Here is a 15,084-nt window from a genome sequence, read left to right on the forward strand (position 1 = left end):
CAAGAGCGTCATCAGGGGCACACTGATATGCTTAGCTTCCCCCCCAAAAAACTCCCAACAGACAGTGGATCTCATGGAGAAAATAACAACCCTTGAAGCACAACATGAGCACTCCCAACTCGTGTCAACATACGGTGCATAGCTGGAGGCACGTAGACAATTGAAGATTATGCTAGCTTTAGTGTACTAATAATCTTAATTTTAATAATGACATGAGGCGAGTATTTTGAATATCTCTCTTTACTAACTCCATACAGCAGTAAAGAAACACATAGAAAAAAGAACCAATCACAGGAGAGCAGGATGTACATAAGGCAATGTGACCTTATCATGTCCTCTTTCAGAAAGCGACAACAAGCAGAAGTAAATATATAGCAGACAATAAAACTAATAATAACTCCTAGTTCACATGTGCGAAGGAGCAAACTTCCAAAGAATTCTATACGAACAACGAAAAAGAGTTCAGGGTTGAGACAAATCCGAAGGATCAAATCTCCAATAGTTTCACGTGAACTGCCAATTATCTTCAGAGACAAATCATACTGAAAAGATAATGTTTGACAGGTTTAGTCATAGTCACGAACATGTAACTCCAATTAACGTACCACCTAACATCCCATTGGAGAATATAGTAACTATAATCTGATAACTGAGTAATTGTAATGAGAACTCTAATGAGGATTCCATATTAATGGAAGTACGAACATACCGTATATACTCGAGTATAAGCCGAGTTTTTCAGCCCATTTTTTGGGCTGAAAAACCCCAACTCGGCTTATACTCGAGTCAAGGTCTGTATTATGGCAATTTGCATTGCCATAATACAGACTGGGGGGAGAGGGGGGCTGGCAGAGCTGTAACTTACCTTTCCTGCAGCTCCTGTCAGCTCTCTCCTCCTCCGCGCCGTCCGGTCAGCACCTCGGTCAGCTCCCAGTGTAAATCTCGCGAGAGCCGACTTACACTGGGAGCTGACAGAGGGAGCTGCACAGACCGCGCGGAGGAGGAGAGAGCTGACAGGAGCTGCAGGAAAGGTAAGTTACAGCTCTGCCAGCCCCCCTCTCCCCCCCACTGAACTGCCACTGGACCACCAGGGAAGGAGAGCCCCCCTCCCTGCCATATATCAAGCAGGGAGGGGGGACGAAAAAAAAAATATAAATAAAATAAGAAATAATAATAAAAAAATAATAATAATAAAAAAAAAATTAATAATAACAAAAAAAAGGGGTATAAGGACCACTATGGGAGGGGGGGGGTATAAGGACCACTATGGGAGGGATGGGGTGGGTTAAGGACCACTATGGGAGGGAGGGGGGGGGATAAGGACCACTATGGGAGGGAGGGGAGGGTAAGGACCACTATGGGAGGGAGGGGGGTATAAGGACCACTATGGGAGGGTGGGGGGGGGGATAAGGACCACTATGGGAGGGAGGGGGGTATAAGGACCACTATGGGAGGGAGGGGGGGGGGATAAGGACCACTATGGGAGGGAGGGGGGTATAAGGACCACTATGGGAGGGAGGGGGGGGGATACGGACCACTATGGGAGGGAAGGGGGGTATAAGGACCACTATGGGAGGGGGTGGGATAAGGACCACTATGGGAGGGAGGGGGGGTATAAGGACCACTATGGGAGGGAGGGGGGGTATATGGACCACTATGGGAGGGATGGGGGGGATAAGGAACACTATGGGAGGGAGAAGGGGGATAAGGACCACTATGAGAGGGAGGGGGTGGGATAAGGACCACTATGGGAGGGAGGGGGGGATATGGACCACTATTGGAGGGAGGGGGGTATAAGGACCACTATGGGAGGGAGGGGGGGTAAGGACCACTATTGGAGGGAGGGGGGTATAAGGACCACTATGGGAGGGAGGGGGGTATAAGGACCACTATGGGAGGGGGTGGGATAAGGACCACTATGGGAGGGAGGGGGGTATAAGGACCACTATAGGAGGGAGGGGGGGTATATGGACCACTATGGGAGGGATGGGGGGGATAAGGAACACTATGGGAGGGAGAAGGGGGATAAGGACCACTATGAGAGGGAGGGGGTGGGATAAGGACCACTATGGGAGGGGAGGGGGAAGTAAGGACCACTAGGGGAGGGAAGGGTAAGGACCACTAGGGGAGGGGTGAGTCAGGACCACTGGGGGGGGGTGAAGGAACACGGGGGTGGGGAGGTAAGGACCACTGAGGGAGGAGGAGGGGAAGTCAGGACATATGGGGGGGGAGGGGGCGGCAAAAATTTTTTTGCCTACGGCGGCAAATATCCTTGCACCGGCCCTGCACACACTGCATCCACACACTGCATTCATACACACACACACTGCATTCATGCACACACACACTGCATTCATGCACACACACACTGCACGCATACACACACGCTGCACTCATACACACACACATACGCACACACTGCATTCATTATACACACACTGTAAATAAATATTCAATTAATATATTTTTTTTAGGATCTAATTTTATTTAGAAATTTACCAGTAGCTGCTGCATTTCCCACCCTAGTCTTATACTCGAGTCAATAAGTTTTCCCAGTTTTTTGGGATAAAATTAGGGGCCTCGGCTTATATTCGGGTCGGCTTATACTCGAGTATATACGGTATCATATAAGCACCAATGTGAGAGGCAAACCTACCTTAGCCCCTGATATCTGCAAAGCAAACGAATAGTAAGGCAGCGAAGCAGAGGGGGGGAAATACTCGCCTCCTGTCATTATTAAAATTAAGATTATTAGTACACTAAAGCTAGCATAATCTTCAATTTTACCACATGACAGGAGGCTTTGTATTTTGCATTTTTAACACTGAAAAAAGAGTATAGAACTAAATAAGAGTCCTAAGGTGTGCCAAGAGACCCACTATTCGGCTTTGTGGGGAGGTCTTCCCTGTTGAGCACCCACGTATACACCATCTAACGGGAAATTATACAAGACTGACCGTTTGTCAGCAGGATGTTTAGTCCCGTAGAGTGAAAGGAGAACGACCTCCACAACTCATAAGCTGGAGAGGTATGACATTGGGTAGTTGATATCCTAGAGGATCCTAGTCCCTTGGGCATCCTCAGGTAGTGATAACGGCTGCAGTTCTGTCTCCATCCTCACATAAGGGATCAAGATGCAGGACCGAACCAGACAGGCTGGGAATGTAGGGGTAGGGTCGTCGCATCCCCGGGTTCCCAGATTCCCAAGAGGTCCCCGGCAGCCTGCGAGCGTCCGCTGACCTGCCAAGAAACCCCCAAAGAGGGTCCAGGTCCCCAGGTAGCCGACCCTCCCGGGATAGAAGATGTGAGTACCCTACGGCTCCGTGAGAATTGTCGGTCATGAATGTAGCAGGAGAAGATCCTCGCCTGCTCGAGAATTTCTGTAGACCTTGTAAGCATGAGAAGCATAAGTCCTTCGGGGAGGTCTGGTCGGACAGAGCGCGATCACCATCGTGCCTCGACTTATACTGTGACAAGTGGTAATATCCAAATCAGTCGGCCCCTATGAGATGTGTCTCCCCTGGGAGACGGGTTTATCTTCTGTGAAGAAGATGGGGATCGAAGGAGCCTACATGTTGTCTGATAAACATGAGTTGATTCATTCCGGTGGAACCTGACCGCCTAATCTGTGGTTACCTGCAGTAGGGTGCAGCCGATCTAGTACTTCTTAATCAATCCATGTATTGTGAAGTATAGGACCAAGAAGTCTAGGTATAAAACGTACAGGGTCGCGGTGGTGCCGCGGAGAGTCATGCAAATATTCCCAAGTTGTGGAATAGTCTGCGAAACCTCTGAGCGAATAGTCTTCTACAAGTCTGGAGGTTCCAGCCGGTTCTCGGATGAACGTGGGTATTGCTGAGTTTTCAGTTCCCTGGAGTGATCTGAATGAGGTTCTCCCGGAAGAGAGTGTCTCATCTTCCTCTCCTGTATACATTACATATTTCGGTAGTTTATCAGGGCCCACCAGGCTCCGAGCTACTGGATCGGGAAGGAGAGGATGTCCCCTGAAAACTGGGTAAGGTGGTCGAGCGGGAAGGAAGAAGACCGTCCTGACGTGTATTAGGTCCTGAACGCAAGTTGGTTGACTACGTGAAAGTGGTCTTCCCCAGGATTGAGTGCATTTCACCTAGATGTGGTGAAAGGTATATTGATGGTATCTGTGCGTACCGTTTTCTCTGTCCGCTTATCTGGAGCACAATTGGTTGACTCTCGCTCTATATGGGTAGTAGATCTAGCGGTAGCGGATCTCGGGTCAGATGTCCCGAAGTGGTCGAAGACCGGCTCTGTTGCCAACCTGTTCCAAAGAATCCCTTGTAAAGGTAATCGCATAACACCTCCCTCCTGGAGGTTTGGGCCCTTATGAAAGCCGTGGGACCCTTGTGTGTCTAATACGTTCCCTTCGGAACTTTGTGCCTTGTGCTGCCATGGGCATCCTATGGGAGAGGCCAACACTGGGGTCTCCTGGGAGGAGTAGAAACAGTTTTTTGAGTCCACATACCCAAGCTGTATGTCCGTTCCCGGACGATGTTTGGTGGCGTCCAGCATCGCCCATGGTAAGGTCGTGAATCCTGAAAGACCTCCTCCGCTGGTCACTATAGTCATCTGAGCTGTTCTGACCGGCATGGAAGGGTATGGGTTTGTCTGACCATCAGCGGATATGGACATTCTAAGCAAGAGGCTGCAAAGCCACGAGTGCATAACGTTGTCAAGTAGGTTTATCGTAGTAAAGGATACCCCTGTGTAAGGCACAAACCAGTATTCAGGCACAGGATGCAGGGCATACAGGTCATTCTATTATGACAGTAGGCATTGTTCACGGAAACCCTTGCGGGTCTTATTCCAAATCGTGGCCAAATAAAACATTGCACGTATAGTGGGGGCTCACCTCTGGTGCACATGGTATGAACCCTTAAGTGCTGGCCATCGCCCTGATAGAGAGTGTCAGTCACCTCTTCCAGTCACCTCAAGGGAAATATATATCGTTACATAGGCGGCTCGGAACTCCTGTTCAGCGGTTGTAACCGCATGCCTCTGTTCGACATTTTAGTGCAGTGCACACTTAGCCAGGCCCGGTGCCTAGGGCGTGGGCCTTTAACTGCAGGTCACAGAATAGGTAAAGGGCATAAACCCGTACCGTATCATGATTCATTATCAATGGAGGTATTTCTTCAGCTGTAGGTAGAGGCTGTTGCCGTAAGACTTCCTTCGGTCGGGTAGTGTGACTCCCCCATCGTAGGGGTCTCACCCCGAGAGCACTGGGTCTGAACCTGTAAGTGCCGAAGTTCGGGTTTTCAATCCTCGAGCTCGCTGTTGAGAGGGGTAGGAGTAGAAGCAGCAGTGCTGTAGGGGGCTCACCCCGGTTGCATAGGGTATGAACCCATCAGTGCTGGCCATCAGCCTGATAGAGAGTGTCCTAGAGCTCTTCCAATAATTAATGCACCTCCATGGGGGATATTCTGCACTGAAGCTTGAGACTCTGTCCCCTTTTTAGCCAAATAGATTGGCTTATACCCAGTCAGAGATCAACTCAGGTGCGTGGGGTATGTACCCGTCAAACGTGGGTCACGGCCAAATAAAACAGACTGGATGACTGCACAATCCGTTTCATTGTGTGCAATGCACCATGCAGACCCCAGCAGGGTGTAGTAGTGTGCAATTTATTGTGTGCAATTTATTGTCTCAAAGTATCAAAACAACCCCAGCAGGGTGTGTGATATGCAGTAGTGTGCACTTTATTGTCTCAAAGTAGCAAAACAACCCCAGCAGGGTGTGTGATATGGGCTACCCCAGCAGGGTACCTGTTGTAGTGTAAATAATGCCAGTGGACCCCAGCAGGGTCTGTATAAATGACAGTAAGGTGTAATAACCCCGGCAGGGTATTCTGTGTCTGTCACTTAGTGTAAAATTGTCCCAGCAGGGCAAACCACAATATTGGGATTTGTATAACTGAGCCTCACCCAGGATCACAGAGGTGGCCACAGGGCGACCTCAAAAAGCAGCACGGTAATAAGGGCAGCACCCCAGGCAGGCACAGGGTAATAAGCCCTTTAGTACCTAATATGGCAGTAATGAGACAAAAGTGACTGACCTCTGAGGTATAATAGGATATTGCTCCATCGTCTGTCGTGTTCTGACAGGTAGTCTAAGTGATAGGGGTCATCCCTTTGAGCATCCATTACCAGATAGAGAGTCTATTTCTGACCCCTGATCCAGGTGATATCCCTTCAAATCTCCCATCATTGATATGTACTTATACAGTGTCCAATGGTGCTATCCCTTTAAGGAATTCAAGGGTGATAGCCATTTAAGGATTTGGTATCCCTTTTAAGTATCCAGGGTGGTATCCTTTTAAGTAGTACCGCAGTGGTATCCCTTTAAGGAGTTCCCTCTAAGGGTCCAAGAATGGTATTTGAGGGTGCTATCCCTTTAAGGGATTTTTGGAGGAGATATCCCTTAAAGGTTCCAGCACCTTAAACCACTATACATGAGTACGACTCAAATCTGTAAGTAATAGGCCAGTTAGAATACTTACCTTTGCCTGGATTCGAACTTTGGACCCTGGGGTCCAACGTCCGTGTCAGAGCATCGTGCGCCACGAGAGCAGCTAGGGTGGGCGCCAAGACACGAAATTAAAGATGGCCGCCGAGGGTAAAGGAGGGGGAACATGGTCCCTGGAGTCTCTGTAGACGCGGGATCAAAGATGGCCGCCGCGTCATGCTCGGGCTACCTCGTGGTCGCCCCACAGACTGCCCTGCACCAAGGTAGTGGATGTTGGAAAGCATCCAGCTTATTACTGGGTGTACGGTATGGGGCAGCCTGAGAGAGCGAGGGCAGTGAGTCCGGCCGTCCCCCTGAGGGTTGTAGGAGGAAGGGGTCGAATGGACAGGCCTGAAGAAGGGGTTAATGCCTGGGAGCTGGCGGGAGCCGACGGGATCCAACGGGATCCGTGGGAGGGAAGGGGTTAAGCCCAAGCCAGACCCAGAATCCCCATGAGACCATGGGGAGAAAGAGGAAAGTGGGGAAAGAGGGTCCCTAGATGCCCCAGGTATAGAAGGCCAGGAAAATCACTAGAAAAGTCATGATATATATGGTATAAAGTACATCTACCATAACTATACTTAAAACCTATTAAGTCAACAATAAAATATACACCTAACACCTATTATATCCACGTCATAAAATACATATGACATCTATTAAATACATATAAAGTACATACAATACTTATCAAAACAAAGGATGAAATAATGGGTGTAGGAACCGGGGGGGATGGGGGGACGCATCCCCCCCAGCAAATCATGCGGGGGGGACAGGTTATGGTGAAATCCCCCCAGCTCCGCCGGCCCCCCTCATGCTGCAGCCTCAGGCGGCTGTAGCTTTGCAGAGAGCCTCAGAGAGCCTCAGGCAGCTGTAGCTTTGCCCGGGCTGGTGCGTCCATGAGGGCGCACCGCCCAGGCGCAGCATGAGGAGAGGGGCTGACAGGAGGGAAGCACTCAGCGCTCCCTCCTGTCACTCCCTCACTGTAGCGTGGCCCGGCCGAGCCCTGTATGGTCTGCGGGTACAGGGAGCATCTTTCTCCTGTACCCGACCGGACTCACAGTAAGTGCACACTGAGTGTGTACTTCCTTTTAGTCTGGCCGGGTACAGGAAACAAAATCTCCCTGTACCCACGGATCATACAGGGCTCGGCCACGCTACAATAGAGGTAGGGGAGGAGGGAGGAAGAAAATGACAAGGGAGGGAGGGGGAGAAAAAAGAATGACAAGGGAGGGAGGAGGAGAAAAAAGAGTGACAAGGGAGGGAGGGAGGGGGAGAAAGAGAGTGACAAGGGAGGGAGGGAGGGGGAGAAAGAGAGTGACGAGGGAGGGAGCGGGAGAAAGAGAGTGACGAGGGAGGGAGCGGGAGAAAGAGAGTGACGAGGGAGGGAGCGGGAGAAAGAGAGTGACAAGGGAAGGAGGGAGGGGGAGAAAGAGAGTGACGAGGGAGGGAGTGGGAGAAAGAGAGTGATGAGGGAGGGAGCGGGAGAAAGAGTGACAAGGGAGGGAGGCAGGGGGAGAAAGAGAGTGACAAGGGAGGGAGGGGGAGAAAGAGAGTGACAAGGGAGGGATGGGGAGAAAGAGAGTGACAAGGGAGGGAGGGAAGGGGAGAAAGAAAGTGACAAGGGAGGGAGGGGGAGAAAGAGAGTGACGAGGGAGGGGGAGAAAGAGAGTGACGAGGGAGGGGGAGAAAGAGAGTGACGAGGGAGGGGGAGAAAGAGAGTGACAAGGGAGGGAGGGGAGAAAGAGAGTGACAAGGGAGGGAGAGAGATTGACATCCATCACACACACACACAATCACACAATCATGCAACCCTTACACACACAGAAACACACAATGCATTCCTTACACACACTCAATGCACCCCGTACACACACTCAATGCACCCCTTACAGATGCACACACTGCATCCCGTACATACACAGAAACACACCTTGCAGCCCTTACACATACAAACACAGATTCACACAATGCATTCCTTACACACATATCTGGACATCCCCTACACACTCCACCCCCTGTGAACAAACTCATTGGTGGAACAGGAAGGTGGACCCTGGGAACCAGACCTTGAGCTGTGTAAAGGGCTCCCAACAAATAGAGCTGCTTCCCGTTCTCCCAGAACATTGATTTTTGTGACCACAGTTACAAACAGCCTCCAGAGAGCCTGTTCTACACCAGACCAGTGGAGCCAGACTGCAGCTAGAGCCCATCATGATCCTCATCTGGTTGTAAGTAGTCAATCTAGCATATTATTCGTGGCACTAATCTCTAATTTACCTCACATTAAATAAACACTATAGTCCCCAGAACCACTGCAGCTTAATGTAGTGGTTCTGGTGTCTATAGCCTGTCCCTGCAGGCCTTTTAATGTAAACACGGCGCCACTCCAGCACTGGCGTTAGTTAACATGTCAGAAAAATAATTGGAAAGGGTTAGGGGGGCTACTAATAAGGATAGGGGGAGAGGGGTAGGTAGAAAAATAATTGGAATGGTTTAGGGGGAATACTAATATGGATGGGAGGAGGGGGAGGTAGAAAAATTATTGGAAGGGGTTAGGGGAGTACTAATATGAATGGAAGGGGTAGGGTGGGTTCTAATATGCATGGAAGGGGTTAGGGTGGTACTAATATGCATGGAAGGGGTAGGGGGGTTAATATGCGTGGAAGGGGTAGGTGGGGTTCTTTTGTGCATGGAAGGGGTAGGGGTGGTTCTAATATTCATGGGAGGGGTAGGGGTGGTTCTAATCAGGAGGATCCCGGCGCTGTATCCGGGTAAGTAAAACCCCTTCCCTGTAGTGATCCTTTAATGTTATTATTTAATCATTTATATAGCGACTGCAAATTCCGTAGCGCTGTACAATGGGATAAACAACTCCTAGTTTACGGAATAAGAATATACCCGGCGAGTAAAAATGCTATCCCCCCCAGATTTTTTGGGGTTCCTACGCCCATGGATGAAATGCCTATAAAACTGATAAATGACAAGTGATATTAATCACTGTGGCAAACCTAGCCACTTCTGGACTATATGTATTGCAGGTTGTCCATAGGCTGAAGGTACACTGTATGTCCTTACCTGTATAAGTGCTGTGTTATGGCCGTTCGCATGCTGGCAGCCGTACGCTGCCAGCATACAAAGCATTCGTTCGACGAAACACTGCTATCCCAGCCGTTCGCCGTACGAATGCGGGCTCCCCAGGTGGACCACACATTCACAAGTCGTGTGGCACCAATTAACCGATTGCAACAATGTTGCAATCGGTAATTAAGGGCTCTCCTAGGTGGCCGCCGTCCTGCTACCGACCATGCGGCGGTCGGCCATCTTGGATCCTTTGTCTCTGCAGCGGTGTTCGGTCGTCGAGAGCCTGGAACTGAAAACGGCTACTCAATGATCCGAACACCGCTGGACTTCTAGAGCGTTCGGGAGGTCCGCGTTCGGCACATTCTGTTCCCCATAGATGTTCGGTACTTTTAAACCGATCTCAATGTTTTAATGTATTTTGTGCGGCGTTCGGTTAGTTTAGCTGGGATCGGAGCGGTATTCTCACTAAATGTGCCCGCTGACCCCAGCTATCTACCGAACGGTCATTCGTCTAAAAGTGAGCAAAAATGTATAAAATATGGATTTCTGTATAAATTGTCGGTTTTGCTCCACGAGGGGATAATCCACTTAATCGTCCATTTTAGTGGGAGTATCCCTCTCGTGTAGCAATGCCTGTTGGGATAATTACAATGCCTGATGGGAGAAATCCCCTGTAACAGCTGTAAGGAAACCCCTTGCAAGGGGAACTGCATAAATATGGAAGTCTGTGAATAAAGCAAGTTAGTTGACTCCCAAACTGTGTTTCGTCCGGTTATTGGGAGGATGGGGAATATTGCCGTGCTTTCTGCTCTGACTGTGGATTTCCTGAGAATACCAACGGATATCGTGGACTAATATACTACATTCCGTTACAATTGGTGGCAAGCGACGGGATCCGAACCTTACAGCCGAAAAGAGGAGTTCGTGTAACTGGAACTACCGAACAAGGAAAGCAAAGGCAATTCGTATGGAGATTGATTATACCATACTGAAACGACAGACTTTAAAGGAACTACTAGAAGCCAGAGGGAAAGTAGCCAGCAGCAAAACCAAGGCTACCCTAATCGCCGAGTTGATGGAGGGAGACCAAGCCCGCAGCGCTACACCCCCAGTAGTTATGGAGGAAACCCTCTATGAAAGAGAGATGAGGACCAGGCTAGCATTTTTGCCGCAGCCTATATCGGATGCCATGTTGAACCTGGTGATGGCAAATGTGCAGGAATATGTTATGGCACACAGCCCGCAACACACCTTGACTCGAACCGAGTCCAACCCCGGGTCTCTTTACAACCCGGTAAAGCCCAAGATCCCGTACCAGGCCTTCAGAGCTTTTTGCGAGGAAAAGGACGAAATAGATGGGTACTTGCAGGATTTTGAAAGACTGTGTGATCTGCATGAGCTAGAACGGGTATGAGTATGGGTGCAACTGCTAGCAAGCAAACTAGCAGGTCGGGCAGCCGAAGCGTACCGTGCTGTGCCCAGTGAGGACAGCAAAGATTATGAAAAAGTAAAGCGCGCAATCTTGGAGAGGTATGCCATTACCCCAGAGGCATACCGGCGCAAGTTCAGACACTTACGCAAACCAGAGCGAGATTCGCACGCAGAATGGGCACACAAATTAGATCAAGCCTCCCAAGGGTGGATACAGGCCAGCAACGCCACCACCATGGAGGAATTGCGTCAGATGATGTTGCTGGAACAATTTTTTAACGGATTGTCACCGGAGACTCAAGAATGGGTGCGGGACAGAAAACCCCTCACCCTAACCGAAGCGGCTAGATTGGCGATCAACACTTTGATGCCCGGAGGCACCAGGGACCTGTAGCCAAAAGCTACTCCCGACCCACAGGACTACCTAGCGCTACACCATCTCTAGCGCCCACAGCCGCTCCGTTCCGTCCCTCACAAGGACAGATCCCGCCACCCTCCAGATACAACGGGCGGGCCAACATCCAGTGCCATTCCTGTAAACAATGGGGGCATATGGCCCGAGAATGCACCCAGAACCGCGGCAGGCCCACCTGGAATCAGGGGCGTCCAAACCCCGCACCCAGGGCGGCTGCTCACCATTACCAGAGGGAACCAGCCACTCAGGATTTGTGGAGTGTTCGTGCGGAGGAACCCCTGGGTATATTGCACGAAGTAATGTCGGTCCGAGCCACCGATAACCGGCAGCATCACCGGCAGCTGGTAACCCTGGAGGGGAACGAAGTTCAGGGACTGCGGGATTCGGGAGCTACCTTAACCTTAATAGCACCCCATTTGGTATCGGAGGGCACGCATACCGGCGGATCTGTGGCTGTTCGGGTAGCCGGGGGAGCTGTATACCGACTACCCACGGCAAAAGTACATTTGAACTGGGGTGCGGGAGAGGGGACAGTAGAAGTGGGACTAATGCAGAACTTACCCGCAGATGTTGTGCTAGGGAATGATTTGGGTCAGATGACCTCTGCCTTTGTTCCACAGGCCCCCTACCAGGAAGCCCATCCAGTAACCACACGGCAACAGGCTCGCACCACGGCTACCCCGGTACACTCTGAGGCTCAGGTAAGAGACCATGACCCCCACCCGACTCCCATATCCTGGGATACCCCGACTACCTTTGTTGCTGAAGTACAGACCGATCCCACTCTACAAGTCTATAGGGACCGGGCCCAAGCTGACCAGACAGGGTTAGAGGGGGAGCATTACACGTGGGAGAAAGAGTTGTTGTACCGTGTCATGGCCAAGGACGTGGGGGGGTCTGTCACCTTGACTAACAAACAGTTAGTAGTACCGCGGAAGTATAGGCAGGAGCTGCTCAGAATTGCTCACGATATCCCCTTGTCAGGACACCTAGGGATGACCCGTACCCGATACCGCCTGACGCATGCGTTTTTCTGGCCCGGAATCTCACAGGATGTGCGACAGTATTGCACCTCCTGCGACGTTTGCCAGCGAGTAGGTAAACGAGGGGATCGCTACAAGGCCAAGTTATGTCCCCTACCCATTATTGCCGAACCCTTCAGCAGGGTAGCAGTGGACCTAATAGGGCCCCTGCCAAAACCCAGTCCCTCTGGTAAAAAGTATATTCTAACCGTGGTGGACTACGCCACCAGGTACCCCGAAGCTGTGGCTCTCCCTAACATTCACGCTGAAACCGTAGCTGAAGCCCTAATGAAAGTATTTTCCCGGGTAGGGTTTCCCCAGGAAATAATATCCGACCGGGGCACCCAATTTACTGCCGAGGTCACCCAACATATGTGGAAGGTATGTGGCACTAAGCCAATAGTCAATTCCGCCTACCACCCCCAGTCCAATGGACTATGTGAAAGGTTTAATGGGACGCTGAAGCAGATGCTTCGGACGTTCGGGGAAACCCACAAAGACTGGGAGAGGTTTCTGCCTCACCTGCTCTTTGCATATAGAGAGGTTCCCCAAGAATCAACCGGGTTCTCCCCATTTGAACTATTGTTTGGGAGAAGAGTACGGGGACCCTTAAACTTGATTAGGGAACACTGGGAGGGGGAGAGTACAGCTAGCGAAACCCCTATCGTATCATATGTACTGGAGTTCAGGGATCGTCTGGAGGCGCTAACTCAGGCTGTGCACACCAACCTCCAGGCGGCTCAGCAACGTCAGCTACGCTGGTACGATAGAGGAGCCAGGGACCGCAGCTTTCAAGTGGGACAGAAGGTTCTAATTTTAAAACCTGTCCGCACAGACAAGCTGCAGGCCATCTGGCAAGGCCCATACCAGGTAGTGGAGCAGCGATGCGACACTACCTATGTAATCGGCCCCTGCTCAGGGATGGGGAAGAGACGCATGCTTCACGTAAACCTGCTCAAACCCTACCATGAGAGGATAGAAGATGTGACGGCAATCTGTGCCTCCGCCTTAGAAGATCAGGAGAACTTGCCCCTACCTGATCTACTAGAACCGGAAGAACCGGTAGAGCCTTCCCGGGGAGTTCAACTGGGGGAGCGGCTAAACCCTCACGAGCGTGCCCAGATACAGGCGCTGATCGTAGCTAAAGGGGCTACCTTCTCAAATTTACCTGGGTACACTCCGCTGGCCACACACCGAGTTGAAACCCCGGGACAGCTACCTATGCGACAGGCGCCATATAGGGTTCCGGAATCCGTCCGGACCCATATGAAGGCCGAGTTGGATGAAATGTTGCAGCTAGGGGTTATCGAACCCTCAGATAGCCCCTGGGCATCACCGGTAGTCCTGGTGCCTAAAAAGGATGGCACTACCCGATTCTGCGTTGACTACCGGAGGCTGAATGACAAGACAGTGTCTGATGCCTACCCGATGCCCCGGATAGACGAGCTGTTAGATAAGATGGCCCGGGGTCAGTATCTCACTACCATTGACTTATGTAAGGGATACTGGCAAATTCCTTTAGCCGATGATGCCATCCCCAAGTCGGCGTTTGTCACTCCGTTTGGCCTGTACCAGTTTAAAGTCATGCCCTTCGGAATGAAAAACGCTCCGGCTACTTTTCAGCGGATGGTAGATCGGCTACTGGACGGCTTCCAGGACTATGCCTGTGCCTATCTGGACGACATAGCCATATTCAGCCAGACCTGGGAAGATCACCTAGATCATATAGGGGCGATCTTAGACCGTATTGGGGAAGCTGGGTTAACTTTAAAACCGAGTAAGTGCCACGTAGGTATGGCCGAGGTGCAGTATCTGGGACACCGAGTAGGATGTGGGCAGCAGAGACCCGAGCCAGACAAAATTGAGGCCGTAGCTAAGTGGCCTACCCCCAGGACCAAAACCCAGGTGCTAGCGTTTCTAGGGACTGCAGGGTATTATAGGAAATTTGTACCCGACTACAGCACCCTGGCCAAACCCCTGACGGACCTGACCAAAAAGAACCTTCCTCGACTGGTTGTCTGGGCCCCAGAGTGTGAGCAGGCATTCCAACAACTCAAGACCGCCCTAACTAATGCTCCCGTGTTAACTGCTCCTGATCCAACTAAAAGATTTCTTGTCCACACAGACGCTTCAATGTTTGGATTGGGGGCAGTGCTGAGTCAAGTGGGAGCCGATGGCGGAGAACATCCCGTAGCCTACTTAAGCCGCAAGTTGTTGCCCCGTGAAGTGAGCTACGCCGCTATTGAGAAGGAATGCCTGGCCGTGGTGTGGGCCCTTAAAAAGTTACAGCCGTATTTGTATGGACAACCTTTTTCCTTACTCACAGATCACAACCCGTTGGTGTGGCTAAACCGTGTATCTGGGGACAACGCCCGGCTGCTGCGCTGGAGTTTGGCGCTGCAGCCCTTTGACTTTACCATCCACTACCGGCCAGGAAAACAAAACGGTAACGCTGACGGGTTATCCAGACAGACTGAACTAGAGAAGTGATCTGTGAGTACTCCCCCGGACATCCCCAAGCCGATCCGTTGGGATCAGACTGTGTATGCCGGCTTGGTTCTGGGGGAGCATTGTGGCAAACCTAGCCACTTCTGG

The sequence above is a fragment of the Pelobates fuscus genome, chromosome 2, assembly GCF_036172605.1.
Source record: "Pelobates fuscus isolate aPelFus1 chromosome 2, aPelFus1.pri, whole genome shotgun sequence".
Taxonomy (NCBI): domain Eukaryota; kingdom Metazoa; phylum Chordata; class Amphibia; order Anura; family Pelobatidae; genus Pelobates; species Pelobates fuscus.